Consider the following 16,004-nt stretch of genomic DNA (forward strand, 5'->3'; position numbering starts at 1 on the left):
GAAATCAAGGAAGTCAAATGGAAAGTCCCTCCAGCTCCACCTGTCAGAACCCAAACTTGCGATTTGAAGGATGAAAAGGTTGAGCAACAGTTTAAAAGGTCTGCTAAACTAAACTTCTAAACTTCAGGCAGTTTGAATGTCCCCTACAGTTTGTTCTGTTTCTGCATGGACGCCTTATGAGACGATGGGCCACTGGGCACAGACATGTAAAACACCCCCCCACCCCTCCTACATCAGAGCAAAATCCAGACTGAAATAGACACAAAACGACTCTGTGGTGTCTCTTTGTGGTCATTTTGTTTCTCTTTGTGGCCATTTTGCATCTCTGTGGTTGTTTTGCGTCTCTTTGTAGTCATTTTGCATCTCCATGTGGTCATTTTGCTCCTCTCTGTGGTCATTGTACATCCCTGTGTGGTCGTTTTTGCTCCTCTCTGTCATCATTGTACATCTGTGTGTAGTCGTTTTGATCCTCTTTGTGGTCATTTTACATCTCTTTGTGGTCATTTTGCATCTCCATGTGATCGTTTTGTGTCTCTCTGGTCATTTTGAATGTCCACGTGGTCGTTTTGCTCCTTCTCTGTGGTCATTTTGCATCTCTTTGTGGTCGTTTTGCGTCTCTTTGTGGTCGTTTTGCATCCCTTTGTGGTTGTTTTGCGTCTCTTTGTGGTCATTTTGCTCCTTTTTGTGGTTGTATTGTATCTCTTTGTGGTTATTTTGCATCTATGTGGTCGCTTTGTATCTCTTTGTGGTCATTTTGCATCTCTATGCGATCATTTTGCATCTCTTTGTGGTTGTTTTATGTCTCTTTGTGGTTGTTTTATGTCTCTTTGTGGTTGTTTTGCATCTCTTTGTGGTTATTTTGCATCTCTTTCTGGTTGTTTTACATTTCTTGATTGATTTCGTGATTGTTTTGCATCTCTCTATGGTCGTTTGATTGACTTTCTAACAACAAATGTTAAGTCATTTCAAACAGAGGCCCCCTTGCACTCCTGGGCCCTAGGCCTATGCCTTCATTAATCATTCATTCATTAATCCACCGTTGTGTTTCTGCTCTGTACAGTAGACGTCTACATTTTTCATTTCTTGTCATAAAATATATGGACAGACCTGAAATCCACCTACAGCCTGACTTAATTGTCTGTCATTACATTCAGCCTTTAGAAACATCAGCCACATTTCTCTTCCTGCTTTGAGGGACGGGCCAACACAGGCGAAGGGACAGCTTAATAATAACACATCACATTACCCTTCAGGCTTTTTTCCCCCCACTGATTTCCATTTTTTTAAGGGATGTAACAATTTTGATACAGATGTTACACGAACCTCTCCATCAGGCCAATCAGTGTATTTACACCCACACAATTACCAATTTTCTTAACGTATCCATTAAGCCGCAATGACTGTCTGTCCTCAACCAAGTGGTTAAACCACTTTATGATTTATGGCCGCCCGCCCGGACGCTGCTGCATCTTAACTCACTCTGTTGGACTTGACATCTCCACCTTATCAGCAGAAATCAAAGATGAGAGTCTCCTGGTTTTCTTCCACAGTAAACCAGCTAATACATCCAAGTATCTCAAATCAAGGTAAGGTCCTCCTTAATTATGCTAGGATGCATGTATCTGTACGGCAAATTTTTTTTCTCCCTAGGATGGCAAAGTCATGATCCACTCTGCTCTGCCTCTGATTGGCTAGCACTCGTTCCCTTCATTTATTGGGTTGGTTAGGTGTAGGTATGAAGAGTGAGATTGGTTAGGATCAAGGTAAGAATATTAGGGTAAGCCAATCAGAAGCAGAGATAGGGCGGGTCATGCCTTTGCCAACCGAGATAATATAACATCCCTACCTGTACACACAGCTTGTTCTCATTCACAGTGTGTTACATACCTAGGCTTTATCATCGCAGTTGGCGTGTGTTACCGCCGCACAAGGCATTCATCCAGGAGACCGCTGCTAGTGTCCCATGTGTCACGTTAAAATCAGTTGTTTGTTCACGTCTTGTGTTCACGACGCTTAGTTTCATTCACACCATGTTGTTTTTTCTGAAACCTAAGTACAGTGGTTTTAATGCTGAAAATAAAGTGACGTGACGCCAAGGGGCGAGAAATAGGCTCATTCGCTTTCTGGCGGAGAGCTATGGGTGAGAAGATTTACACCAAAATGTCATAATATTCCTTTATATGTGGGACAACAATCACAGTAAATAAAATGAATCATTAATGCAAGTTAAATCTAAATAAATTAATACAAATGACAGAACGGAGCCTCGGAGTGTTGCGAACATGCAGAGCGTATGTATGAACAGTGAGGAAGAGGATTATGTTGCATGACTGGTTTCAATTCAAGCTGACCACAGCTGCTGTTCCCTGCAAAGGAGGAATCTACCACCTTTTAAATCATTAATCACTCTGCTGAGAGGTGTCAGCACAGTCAAAGACCTGCGTTAAATCAGCTGCTGTAGAAAGAACCTTTCAGAGAAATCTATGGAAAAAATCGCTTTGTGCTTCGTTAGATTCTTTCATGATGGCATGAGAAGAAGGTCGGACCGACTTTTCTCATTGTGACGATCGTAAAGGACGAAGTTGACTTAATGTTGCCCTTGAAGCATAGCATGTCCTCGGCTGCAGAGAAAGCGTCCAGTTCCTTCTTGACTGCCATTACTGTGCCATTTACCCAGCCTGATGATGCTGACATTGTGATTATTGGAGCCACGGCATCAATGGGTCTTGGTAATGCGGTCATCAGGAGTCACTCACTCACTAGTAATGTCCTCCCGATCAATGTGTCTAAACAACCATGCTTACAACATGCCAACAGCCTATGCATTTAAACTCTCTTATACTACAGGGGGGCAACCCTGCCTCCTACAAAATACATTATATACGCTGCACATTTTGCCAAATTTGTTTTGGAGAAAGCCAGCCAGGCTTTTGATTAAGATTGGTTATTATTTTTATTATTTTATTCACTTATTTTATTTTAGATAAGTTGTAAAATTTTATTACATTTTATTGTTATTTTAATAATCACATATTTAATTTTTTTCATTTTCTTTAAATTCTCACATGTTCCTTTCCTCTATCTCTTCTGTCCTCCTTCCTTCTCTCAGACTCCAGGCCGCAGATTTACAACCCTCCATATTTCTGTATTTCAGAACGTCCTCCGTTGCCAAGCAGTTGAGTGAGGTATCCCAGAGGAGCGTCTCCTCCTGGTCAGCTGCTCCATATATTACCTCTTTGCCATCCTGCTGCTGGCTGCAGATTGTCAGTCCTCCTCTGGTCTGCTCTGATGTTTAATTTCTAAAAAACATTTGTTATCTGAACTCTAGAAAACTACCTGAACGCAGCGTCCATAATAAGACCTCTGATCTCTGCCCGCTCCTTACCTCCAAACCTCCCTATACAGAGGGGTTGTGTTTACTTTATTAGGCCCTTTAGCTTTGTGTTGCACATAAACACTCATTTGTAAAACTATCAGCAGCAAGTGACCTTTGAGTCCAACCAACTCAGAACAACAGAGGCAGAGAGTTGAAATATTACCTCAGCAGAATCAGGAACATAAATTAGTTGTGTAATCCTTGTAAATGAATAGAGGAGCAGTGTAGGGTGCTGGATGTTTTATGAGATGCATTTGACTACAGGTCAGCATCAGTTCCACGTCGTGAAAGCAATCAGATGAAGCAATTTGATATGGGAATTAGTAAAACGTACTTTTTCAGCCAATTGATTTGTTCATCAAGCTCAGATCAACGTGAGAGCGAAGACATGCTGAGTAGGTGGATGATATGTACGACCTCAATTTCCCACTGCATTAAAATGTGATGAGTACATGAATTAATTTTTACTGCTGTGGAGTCTCGACTGTGGAAAAGTATCCGTGAGCTCCTCGATGGTAATTCTCTTTTACGAGCTGAGTCATGGTTTGAACATTGTGGCTCTGGGGATGACGATGTCAGCTGGTCCACCGCTTGAAATATCTCCACAAATATCGGATTGATTGCCAGTAAATTTAATTACATTCATGGTCTCCAGAGGATGAATCCTATTGACTTTGGTGATCCCCTGACTTTTCCTCTAGCGCCATAAACAAGTCAAAATTTCAATTTGTTCAATACTTTAGTTTATGACCATATACAACTTTATTTAGCATATTCTGTATGTGCTCTTTGGCCCAGGTGTCAAGCAAACATCAGACTTACACAGAAATCCAAGTCAGTCCTCTCCCACTCATGTTAACATGCCGTTTACTTGTGTCTATCTCAACAAATGCCCACGTAGGTAGCCCATAATCCTTGCATTTTTCCATGCAATTGGGTCCGATTATGTTCCCACTGCTTTCAAACCGAACAAGCTTTACTTGGAAACGGTCCGAGACCACCTCTCTTGTTTAGATCCGCACCAGAGTATGATTACTGCGTTCACAACTACCCGAACGAATCGCATAAGGCAGTAACCTCCGGTTCTGAAAGTGAAGCAAATGTGGAAGTGCCTTAAACTTGCATTCTTTCTAATAGCCAGCAGGGGGCGACTCCTCTGGTTGCAAAAAGAAGTCTGATTGTATAGAAGTGTATGAGAAAATGTCCCTACTTCTCACTTGATTTATTACCTCAGTAAACATTGTAAACATGAGTTTATGGTCTCAATCGCTAGTTTCAAGTCTTCTTCAATACAGCATGATGTTCATTTAGTAAATTATGGTCCCATTTAGAGTCAAATAGACCATAAAGCAGGGAATGCTTTAGGGCGTGGCTACCTTGTGATTGACAGGTTGCTACCACGGTGTTGGGAGGCTGCATGGCTCCAACAATAAACAAGTTGTGAACCCAACAAAACACTGGAAACTGTTTACAGGCCAGTTCATCAGCTACTGGCAAATCCAGCTAGTTTTGGTTTGTTGGTTGTCATATGGCCAACTCACAAACAGAATGCTTGAATGTACAATTTGCATGTAAATGCACTCAGTGATTGCTTTACTGTTCAGTGTGCCAATGCAGGCTCACATGTGAGGTTTTCAACCTCATTAAAAAATGTTGTAATGCACAAATTATTATGTATACATTTATTAGTGTTAGCAGGTGTTTTTGGTTTGAGGTGAGAGAACAAGAGAGCAAATTAGGTGAGTGTAATTTACATGTTGAGCGTATTAAAAAGCTTTCAGAACCATTACGTTTAAGCCTCACAGAATCACAGTAAAACGGTTTTCCCTTGGCTCATTCATTTGCTTTCATTTAGCTGCGCTAGTTTAATCAATCAGACAGAAGCGTTTGGAGGCTGGCGAGCCAACACACTGACACCAAACTAATGGCTCATGCCCAGTGATGATAACGACGTCTACTTAATCTGTAATCAATATCACGGCGCTACTTGACTGTGACATATCTGTTTAGTTATGCATGAAATTACCACGAATATGAGATACACAGAAGTTAAAGGAAAATGTTCTTTGTGATGATAGCTGAGATTCATTATTGTTTGGGTTTGCATTCATAAAGTGAAGCCATAATTCAAACTCATCTGCAGAGATACTTTTTTTCCAATGCTACTGTATGTGTCAAGGTGATAACAGCAAGGTTACAGCAAAAATACAGTTTAAATATTTTTTTTCCTCAAGAAGAAGTCATTTATTTTTCAAAGTTTCATTCATCTACAGCAGAAAGGTTCAACTTTCTAAAGAGATTTCGATTTGTGACACCAAGGTCGATGCTGCTTTCATTCAGCCTTTCAGGATAAACTTCGAGTTTCAGCTTTAATCAAAAACCAAACAGAGAAGAAAGATAAGTTCATATTTTAATCATCAACAGTTAAAAAGAGGGACAGAAAAATCACAATAGTCATGATCCAGTTTCAACAGCAATTTCAATATTAGTTTGAAGGAAGTAGGGCTGAAGAAAGATTAAATAAAAAGTGATTTACTGGTGTTATTTGATGTTTTGGGTGATGATCTGGTAGCATTTTTAGTATGGAGTTTGAAATTCACTTTTTAATGTTTAGACATGTATTGAACATTGAATTTAATTAATATTTATTGATGCTTTAATGAGTTATTAATTTTTAGCAACAATAATTTATTGTTTATTTATGACATAAAAAGTGCTACTGTATGACAGACATAAAATAAAGATAAGATGGCGTGCTGTGTACAGTAATAACAAGTAAAGTACGGAGAGAAAATATCTAACATCGATCATAAATGAGCTGCAAACATATTAATAAGCTTGTAAAAAAACACAAAAATGTGTAAAAACTAGGGCTGTCAAAGTTAACGCATTAATGCAAATTCGTTTTAACGCCACTAATTTAACGCATTAACGCAACCAGCCGCTATTCAATCTTTTGTAGGTTGTAGCGGGCTCAGTTTTAAAGATAGAGTGAAGATACTGGCATCATATGAAACTATAAAACCTAAGGTATCCATAGTAGCTTATCGTGAAGGAGGGTAAATAATGCTCCAAACTTACACAGAATTTTAGTCCCTTGACCTCTGACCTCAAGATATGAGAATGAAAATGGGTTCTATGGGTACCCACGAGTCTCACCTTTACAGACAGGCCCACTTTATGATAATCACATGCAGTTTGGGGCAAGTCATAGTCAAGTCAGCACACTGACACACTGACAGCTATTGTTGCCTGTCGGGCTGCAGTTTGCCATGTTATGATTTGAGCATATTTTTGATGCTAAATGCAGTAGCTGTGAGGGTTTCTGGACAATATTTGTCATGGTTTTGTGTTGTTAATTGATTTCAGTAATAAATATATACATACATTTGCATAAAGCAGCATATTTGCCCACTTTCATGTTGATAAAAGTATTAAATACTTGACAAATCTCCCTTTAAGGTACATTTTGAACAGATAAAAATGTGTGATTAATTTTAGATTAATGAGGATTAACTACGGACAATCATGTGATTCATCGCGATTAAATATTTTAATCGATTGACAACCCTAATAAAAACTATTGTTGATGCTACATCTGACTTTTCACTATAAGTAGATAAAAAGATGCTGCAGTGTTGGTTGTTGTCCACACAAACACTCACAGATATCCAAGCTCAATAATGTGTGACTCAGTTTAGACCAAATACAAGCTGCTTGAACTTCAGCCTCCTGTGAGATAAATCCAGCTTAAAGAAGTGGAGCAGCGGTGGACAGAGGAACGCTCACACTGTTGCTGAAAGGCCTCCGGCTCTTTTACTTGTGGCATTGTTAATAGGTCAAGGTAGACAAGATGTTGCCTGTGGGAAGCTACAAACCCAGAGGAATATCAGGTGTGCAGCATTACGTTATGTGTAACAGAAGGTGTGAAATAAGAACTCAGGGGCGATTAACCTTTTCTTTTTTTTGTCCCATTCCATGTCATCGGTAGCCGCCTGCCCTGAAATACATAAAGAGAGCACTAAAGAGCATCCGGAGCTAAATAACACGACACATGAAAAGAAATCAGAGGTATGCGCACTGTTATGCTGCGGAGCAATATTAAATATCAGCAGCAGGATGTGACATTTCAAGCTCAAACTTATTTTGCACGGGAGCTCAAAGGACTCTAAATCACACACCGCGGGCGACTTGTATTCCCATCTCCTCAGCTGGCTTTGCGTTGACCTATCAACTGTCTCACTCATTGCTATTCCCAAGTCTTAGCTGTCTAGCAGGCAAATAGTTCAGGATAAAATAAGTACATATAAACTTATTATCTGCTGTATGAGCAATAGATTACAGAATTTATTTTTTATTAAGAGTCCTTGTTTTTTGGGGGGTGGACAAACAATGAGCGCCAATAATCAATTTTGTTTACAACCTTTGGTGATGTGTACAACCACGAGTTATTCAAGTAGTCTCATACAACAGTTCGTATGATATCTTACGAAAAGTTATTCCTCCTTTATCGTTTGTTTTCCTGCAAATGTCCAGCAACACGTGTCAATTTAGGTTCGTTACATGCATACAGTCTTTTCAAAATAAACTTCTGTCTTCACAGGAAACAACTCCCTTGGGTTCAGGCAACAAAAGCACTTAGTTAGGTTTAGGAAAAGATCGTGGTTTAGCTTAAAATAACACCAGAAGTGGCGTTACTTAAGCACGTAAGCTACGTGACAAATAAATCAACGTTGACTTCTGGTTTCACACGGGACACGAACGCCGGTCTCCTGGGCGAAATTCCTGGTTCACGATTAAATGAATTACACACAATTTATTTTGTGGGACATACACGATTACAGTGCATTGCTTTTTGTAGGTATAGAAATGTGTATGAGAACAACCTTTTATTAGTTGTATAATAAATATAAGCATTCATCATTCAAATAGTGATCCAGGAAAACTATAGTGAAACATATGTTGAGGCAAAGTTTGCACACTGTAACCTGAAGTTGGAGAGATGTGAGAATGAGACACACACGCACGCACGCACACCCACACCCCCGTCAAGCATTACACACAGTATCAGAGATACCCATACAAAGCTGTATTTTAGCCATCAGGTCTATATGTTCATGTGGTGAGCCTCAACTCACTGAGTTGATTTCCAGATCAATACGATTTGTAGCCGGCATGACCTCAGAAATATATATTATGTTTGGCTTATTGATCGGGGTTATGATGACAGTGTTGCCTCGTCCTCCCTCCCTGATCCACCTGCAAATATAAGCTCACAAAGTCAAGCAACAGAGATGAAGAGTGTTCAAACTATACATTTTCTTTCACCTGCAAACATTCGATCTTTCTGAAATTATATGACGTGGTGCAGCATGTGTGTTGTTTATATAAAAAACATGAATAGAAACAACTTAAAGATAGAAAATGAAACACTGTAATCTGAAGATGACAAGATGTGACGTATTAAAGGAACAGTGTGTAGTATTTAGGGGGATCTATTAGCAGAATTAGAATATAATATTAATTCCTTAATGTCATTTTTTAAATTTCTGTTTCTGCAGCGGAGTAACAGCGGGCCACCAACTCAGTCTTTAACACCAAAGCAATGCTCGCAATGATATTACCTGACACAATAAGGATCCGAATTATTTCAGTGAAATCAAGAGTTCACTGATTGGCACTTCGTTTCAGCAGATACTAGTTGACGCATCGCAATCGGTAACGGCAGAGAAACAGCCTTGTCAGAACCTCTAGCCCTACAGCCTGTGTTGTGTCATCTGAACATGTTAAATAAAGTTACTTCCCAAACATAATTGCAATAACTGTCACATTCGGCCTCTCTGTGCCTCCCTCCAGCCACATTTGCACTTCACCTGCCCTCTGACTTCTTCTCCTGTCCCAGTCACCTCACTCCCACATGCAGCCACTCCCTCCTGCCCTTCAATTACCCCTTTCCCTCCGGTCCCAGTCACCTGACCTTCTCCGCCTACCTGCTGACCTGCTTCCACTTTCCCCTCATCAGCCCTGCAGTAATTAACCAGCCCTTTTTCCACTTGCTCTGTGCCAGATCGTCATAGTTGCTTTGTTGCTTCATGTCTTACTTTCCAGCCTCTGAACTATGCAACCTGAACCCTATTATTTGTACCTGAGACCTTATCTGTACTCGCCTGGCTGCCAGAACTTTCCCATGACATATTCCTGCTATCCTGTGGACTCATTATATTTGGGCCAATAAGCTTATGTATCATACCTTAAAACAAATCCCTGGACGGTTCCTGTCTGCTCAATTGTTTGTTTTTGGGTCCAATTCTTTGTCGCCTCGCACCCACCCGGGTAACAATAACAGGGATTTATCTTTTCACCAACTAAAACTGAGGCGAAACCCTGAGGTGAATTTAAAAGGGCTTTAACCTGGGGAGTAAAACAACAAATATACTGTGTTTATTTACAGTAACAACATCGTCACAAAGTGACTGGAGGCGAGCGCGTCACACATTAACATCGATTCTTGAGCGGATGATTATTGGCATTGATTTTGGTGTAATCTGGCTTGTCGTTATGCAGGCATTGAGCTGTCATTCATGCTCACAAGCCACGAATTACAGCTTTCACCGGCGTCTTTTACAAGCCTCACAACCATAAATCCCGTGTGTGACAGCTTAATACATCTCTCAGCTCTCAGACACACAGAGATTTACACAAAGGGCAGTAATTCCTGAAGAGGAGTTAACAGATTTCTGGAACTCTGTCGTGTATGAATCTGGTAGGAGTGGAAGATAAATGACTGACTGTTAAAGCAACTGTAATAAAAAAAAAAACTAGAAATAGCCAGAGGTTTGCATCTTAAAGCTGCTATACTATAAAAAGATATACTCTACTGTAGATATACGCTGTGATTGACACACACTCAAAGGGATACATGACAGACATTAAGCTTTGCATCATTTACCAAACGGGTGAACGAGGGGGTGTAACCTTCATGTGACTGATCGATGTGAACGGATGCAGAACAATTCAATTTCATTTATGAACGCTGATTCAACCTGGAGTTTATTCACCATGGTAAAGGCTTAAAGTAGAACGACTTTGTGCTGCTTAAAATGTAATTCCAATGGATTGACGGGCTTTGTGGTGAATACTATATACAGTATGTACGCATAATTTTAGATCCTCAAAGGGATAAAAATAAGCAATAAATCACACACACACACGGCTCAGTAACAAGGTATTACTGTGAAAATAAATAGAACAGGACCACATTGGCAGGATGCCGGGCTGCACATTCATACGAGATAATAGCCGCTGACTTATGTGATGAGCATGCTGCCATCGAATGTCAACAGTGCAGCATTCAGATAGACATACAATTATACCACCAACATGAAGATGATTACAGTGGGGATTTAAGACAATTATATTTCCACCCTTAATGGACTCAAACTCTGGTTTATCATGAGGCAAATGCCTGGGGATGCATTATGTTAATCTTTGTTTTGAAGCATGTGTTGATGTTTAATTAGCTCTCTGTCGGGTGTTTACCAATGCACACGTTACCTCTTAAAGAACCGCCAAACTGCTCTCTCTGACGTGTGAAGCATACCTGTCTCCTGCTAATCTGACCTCGGAGACAAACTTTTATAGGCCTGCAACTAATACGATTATTTTAATTATTGATTTATATATATGTTGATTATTCTTTTAGATTACTCTGATTAATCTTTTAGTCTATAAAATGTCCAAAAAAAGTGGAAAGCTTCCAAAGTGACGTCTTCAAATTGCTTGTTTTGTCTGATACAACTTAAAAGTATTCTATTTGAAGTGACATATAACGGAAAACGGAAAATTCGCCATGTTTCTACAGTAGCCCAGAAAGGACAAAACAAACACTGGCTCAAGACACATAACACATAACTTTCAACCAGGAGACTGGTGTTTGAGACCGGTGTTTGTGTTCCAATGTGTTGTGTTGTGTGACGTATTTTCCGTATTTAACGCCCTGGGAATGAGAACAGGCTGGACATGTGGAATGTCCTTCAAATGGGGTGCTATTTATACGCTTTCCCATGAGATCAGGTTGGTCCATCTGATGCATTTAAGTCCAATATTCACTCTCTTTGAGCTCTGTTTTTTTTCTGTCTCTACCAACTCCTGAGGGAAATATGACTCTTTAGCTGCTAAATGCTCCACTATGTTCACCAGCTAGTTGCTAACCGTGTCTGTCTGCTGTAATCAACAATTAATTTCAGCACTACTGAATTCCTTCACTACTGGCCCTCTCCTGTCTGTCTAATGCTCAGAAACACCACATCGCTTTAGACATCTCTGCCTCAAGTTGACACATTTGCTGAATCAACAGCATCACTTTAACAGGGAGCTTTTCACTCACTTTCATGGTTCAGTACTTCGGAAGGTTCAGGAGGTACGCAGGACTCAACATCCTGACAAAACCATTTAGAGCTTCAGATTTCGATATAAAACTTTTTTAAACTTTGACTCTTTGCTGGGATTTCATTAATGCCATGCTTTCATGTCATCCCTCTCTGTAGAGTTGTGTAATGATCCTCCCAAGTGCCACCCCTGGTCTGTCAACCACAGTTAATAGTAGCTGTAACCTCATGTAGTAATTCTTATCACCGGTACCCCGCTGATGTTGCAGGGAGCAAAGCAGCCGCACAGGCTAAGAAACCCGCAGAGGCGTGAAAAGAGATGGAGACCACCACAGGTGGCCTCATTCACTTGAATGGTGACTAGCGTAGTGAGGAGGAGCACACACACACACAGGTTGGTCGGGATTGAGTTGACAGATTGTCTCCAGAGTCTTAGACAGTAAGCAAGGAAATACACTTTCCACGTCTTCCATCTCATCGCTGGGAGATTAAAGACGGATTGGGGAAACACAATCAACTGCTTTCTGACAGGGATAAGAGGTGGAAAAGAAGAGAGAAAAGACAAAAACCACTGATCCCTTTCATATAGAAAATCCAAAACACATGGCGATCAATCAGGAGAAGGCTCTCTGGCTGTTTGCGGTGAGGTTTTTAAGCGAAAAAGAATGAGGAAAACGGGAAACGTCAGTGTTGGTTTCTTGCAGAAAAAGCAATGAAGGGAGCGGACTGGGCTGGAGTTTATGTGACCTTGAAACTCTGAACTTATAGTTATATAGGTATATAACTTATATACTCTATACTTCCTCCAAATGTACTTTATAAGTTGACGAGTTTAGTATAGAGATGTCACAATTCCGATTTTCCATCAGCTCCTTCTCAGACCAGCCAGAAAAATTCAACCACAACTTCTTCTACTTTTTCGTCAGCCAAAAGGCTTTTCTTCTTTTTTTTTTTTCCGTGTTGTGTGTCTTCTCCGTGTTTCTTGTACCCACCCAAGTAAAGAGTTTGAGCTACTGTCCTACAGCTGCAGCTGCACAGCAGTGATTATTATTAGTCCTATAATATCCGCCTGAAATGACATCAGACTTACTGTACCTGTGGTTTTTCATAAACTAATTAGGATATAAATAATAATTACAATGTTTATACAGCAGCTGTTTTCATTGCTCCCTCACGTCCGTTCCCCTTTTCAGTAATAAACATATTGGTGTTATTTATATGTATAAGTCACATTATGTGACGTCATGAAACAAATCCATAATAAGTGTTGGAGCAACAGATGTTTTTGTTTTAAAATATTACTGTTAATCATTTCTACACCGAGCTGTATAAGTAGTTTTACAGTAAATGAAAATGGATGGAGCGAGGACGTTCCATTTGGTGAATTAAATTACTCCGTCCTAGCATCCCCGCAGGGAGGATGAGGCTAGTATACCATCACTATTAAATTAGCCAGTCAGAGTGCGGAGATTAAAACCATAGGCTTTCATCGAGATGGCCCTGAGGAGTCAGTCGTTGCATTTTTGGATTGTATAGATAGTTTGAAATATGTCCAAAAAAAAAGTATTAAAAATGTCTAAAAACCGTTTGAAAAATGTTGGAAAAAAAAGTCTAAACAATGTCTGAAAAAGGTAGAAAAAAAAAAAAAATGTCCCCCAAAAAAGTCTGAAAAAGGTAGAAAAAGAAAAAAAAAGTCTGAAAAATGTCCCCAAAAAAAGTCTGAAAAAAGTCTGAAAACAAAAGTTTGAAAAATGCTGGAGAAAAAGTTTGAAAATTGTTGGAAAAATAAAGTCTGAAAAAATGTCTGAAAAAAGTGTGATAAAAAGAAAAAAAAAAAAGTTTGAAAAATGTCTGAAAAAAGTGTGATAAAAAGAAAAAAAAAAAAGTCTGAAAAATGTCTGGAAAAAAAAAGTTGGAAAATTGTTGGAAAAGAAATTTTGAAAAAAATGTCTGAAAAAAACGTTTGAAAAATGTCCAAAAAAAATTTCTGAAAAATGTCTGAAAAAAAGTCTGAAAAATAAAGTTTGAAAAATGTTGGGAAAAAAATTTAAAAAAAAAGTCTGAAAAATGTTGGGAAAAAAAGTCTGAAAAATGTTGGAAAAAAAAGTCTGAAAAATGTACCAAAAAAAAGTCTGAAAAAATGTCTGAAAAAAAGTCTGAAAAAAAGTTTGAAAAAAAAGTTTGAAAATTGTTGGAAAAAAAAAGTCTGAAAAAATAGTTTGAAAATGCTGGAAAAAAGACTCCAAAAAATGTCTGAAAAAAGTTTGAAAAATGTCTGAAAAATAAAGTTTGAAAAATGTTGGAAAAAAATGTCTGAAAAAAAGTCTGAAAATGTTGGAAAAAAAAGTCTGAAAAAAAGTCTGAAAAGAAAGTTTTTAAAATTGTTGGGAAAAAAAAAGTCTGAAAAAATAGTTTGAAAAATGTCTGAAAAAAAGTTTGAAAAAAAAGTATAAAAAAAGTCTGAAAAAGGTAAAAAAAAAATAAATAAAAAAAAAAGTCTGAAAAATGTCTGGAAAAAAGACTTTGGAAAATATCTGAAAAAAGTTTGAAAATTGTTGAAAAAAAAAGTCTAAAAAAAGTCTGATAAAGGTAAAAAAAAAATAAAAATAAAATAAAAAGTCTGAAAAATGTCCCAAAAGAAAAGTCTGAAAAATGTCTGAAAAAAAACCCCTCTTTCTTGGCTTCTGCACAAGTCTGATAAGTATTTATAAGCTTAGAGGGATCAGCTCTACTTTTCCCAAAGACTTGTCATTCACCACCTTAAGACCAAACATAGTTCTGGTGGATTGAAGCAAGTTGTCCTGCTGGAACAGAAAGTCCCTGAGCCTCTGAGGGAGGCCTTTGAGAAATACCTCTGAGTACAGCAGGAGCTTCAGGTCAGCGACACAGCAGCTGGAGACGTGGACTCATGCCATGCGGGGTTAGATTCAGGGGGTTTGCAGTCCTCTCCATCTCTGAAGCCTTTAGCAGTCTTCAGGATTGTGGAGGGAGAGGAAAAGAAAAGCTAACTGAGGCGTTAAGAAAAGCACAGCCAGAGGAGCAGCTAGCCATCAGGACATGAGCTGAGGCCTGATAAAACCTCGGCTGGTTCACCTGGGCGAGGATTTTCTGACGAAACGGGAACACCACTGATGAAGTGTTGAGGGCACACCAGACAGAAAAAGTACATTTTGTCCCCTTTGGAAACATGCAGAGCTCTGCATGTGCTGCATGTGGAGGAGTGGACATATAGTGGGTGAACATACACACCGCATATCTGCAGTCTCTGATACGATACGAATGATAAAATTAGAAATATATGTGGAGGAGTTTGCCCTTTGCTCACCACTCGTCTCCTCACCCCACTTATTGTCAAATATTGGAACATAAACTGGAATGAAGCTCCATTATGTGACGGTATGGTAATCTCTGGAGCTGTATATAGGGCCATTTGTTCCTTTCTTCTCCAACTCTCCAGACATCATGTTCTGAAATAAAGTGTAAATGAGGCAGCTCCCTCTCTTCACCCTACATCCCCAGGCCCCAAGCCTGTCATGAGAATGAGACGGGGACAGCCACCGAGTTCAACACTCCTCCTTCACAGCAGCTCCAATTACTACACATTCACTGATATCAATAAAACATAGATATTACACGACAGTTTCGAGTGTTACACTGAAAGCACACTGATGGCTCTCTGGCATAATAATTGGCCATAAATGGCTTGCAATGTCCTGGTTAATGTGCTGTACCTCACCATACACTCTGCCAGTCAGGAGTAGAAATTACGTATCAGCATGGGCGATATTATTGTCAGATTTCAGCTTATCAAATAGGCCTATACAGTATATATTAGTAACAAGAAATGTCTGTACAGAAATGTCAAAGATATGTTTGGGGTGTTTCAGAAAGAGTGTCGCTTTACATAGTTTGTCCACTGGGGAGAACAGACAGGGTTCGTTTTTAGCCATGCCAACGACGTAGCTCTGTGGATAGTAATGACGATCCGTTAGATCCATTTAGTCAAGACTGAAATACTTTTGCAATGTCACTGGATTGCCATATCATTTGGTACAAACATTAATGGTCCTCAAAGAATGGATCCTAGTAACTTTAGTGATCACCTGAATGTTAGTCGTGTCTAGAAGGTAACCCACAATTTGGGAAACTCTTGCAAGATTGTTAAAGTTAGGCATTGACCTCAAATAGTTAAGGTTAGGATAGGTCGTTGGGCAATGAGACTTGCAAAAGTTTTCACATGT

The sequence above is a fragment of the Sebastes fasciatus genome, chromosome 15 (genome assembly GCF_043250625.1).
Source record: "Sebastes fasciatus isolate fSebFas1 chromosome 15, fSebFas1.pri, whole genome shotgun sequence".
NCBI classification, from domain to species: domain Eukaryota; kingdom Metazoa; phylum Chordata; class Actinopteri; order Perciformes; family Sebastidae; genus Sebastes; species Sebastes fasciatus.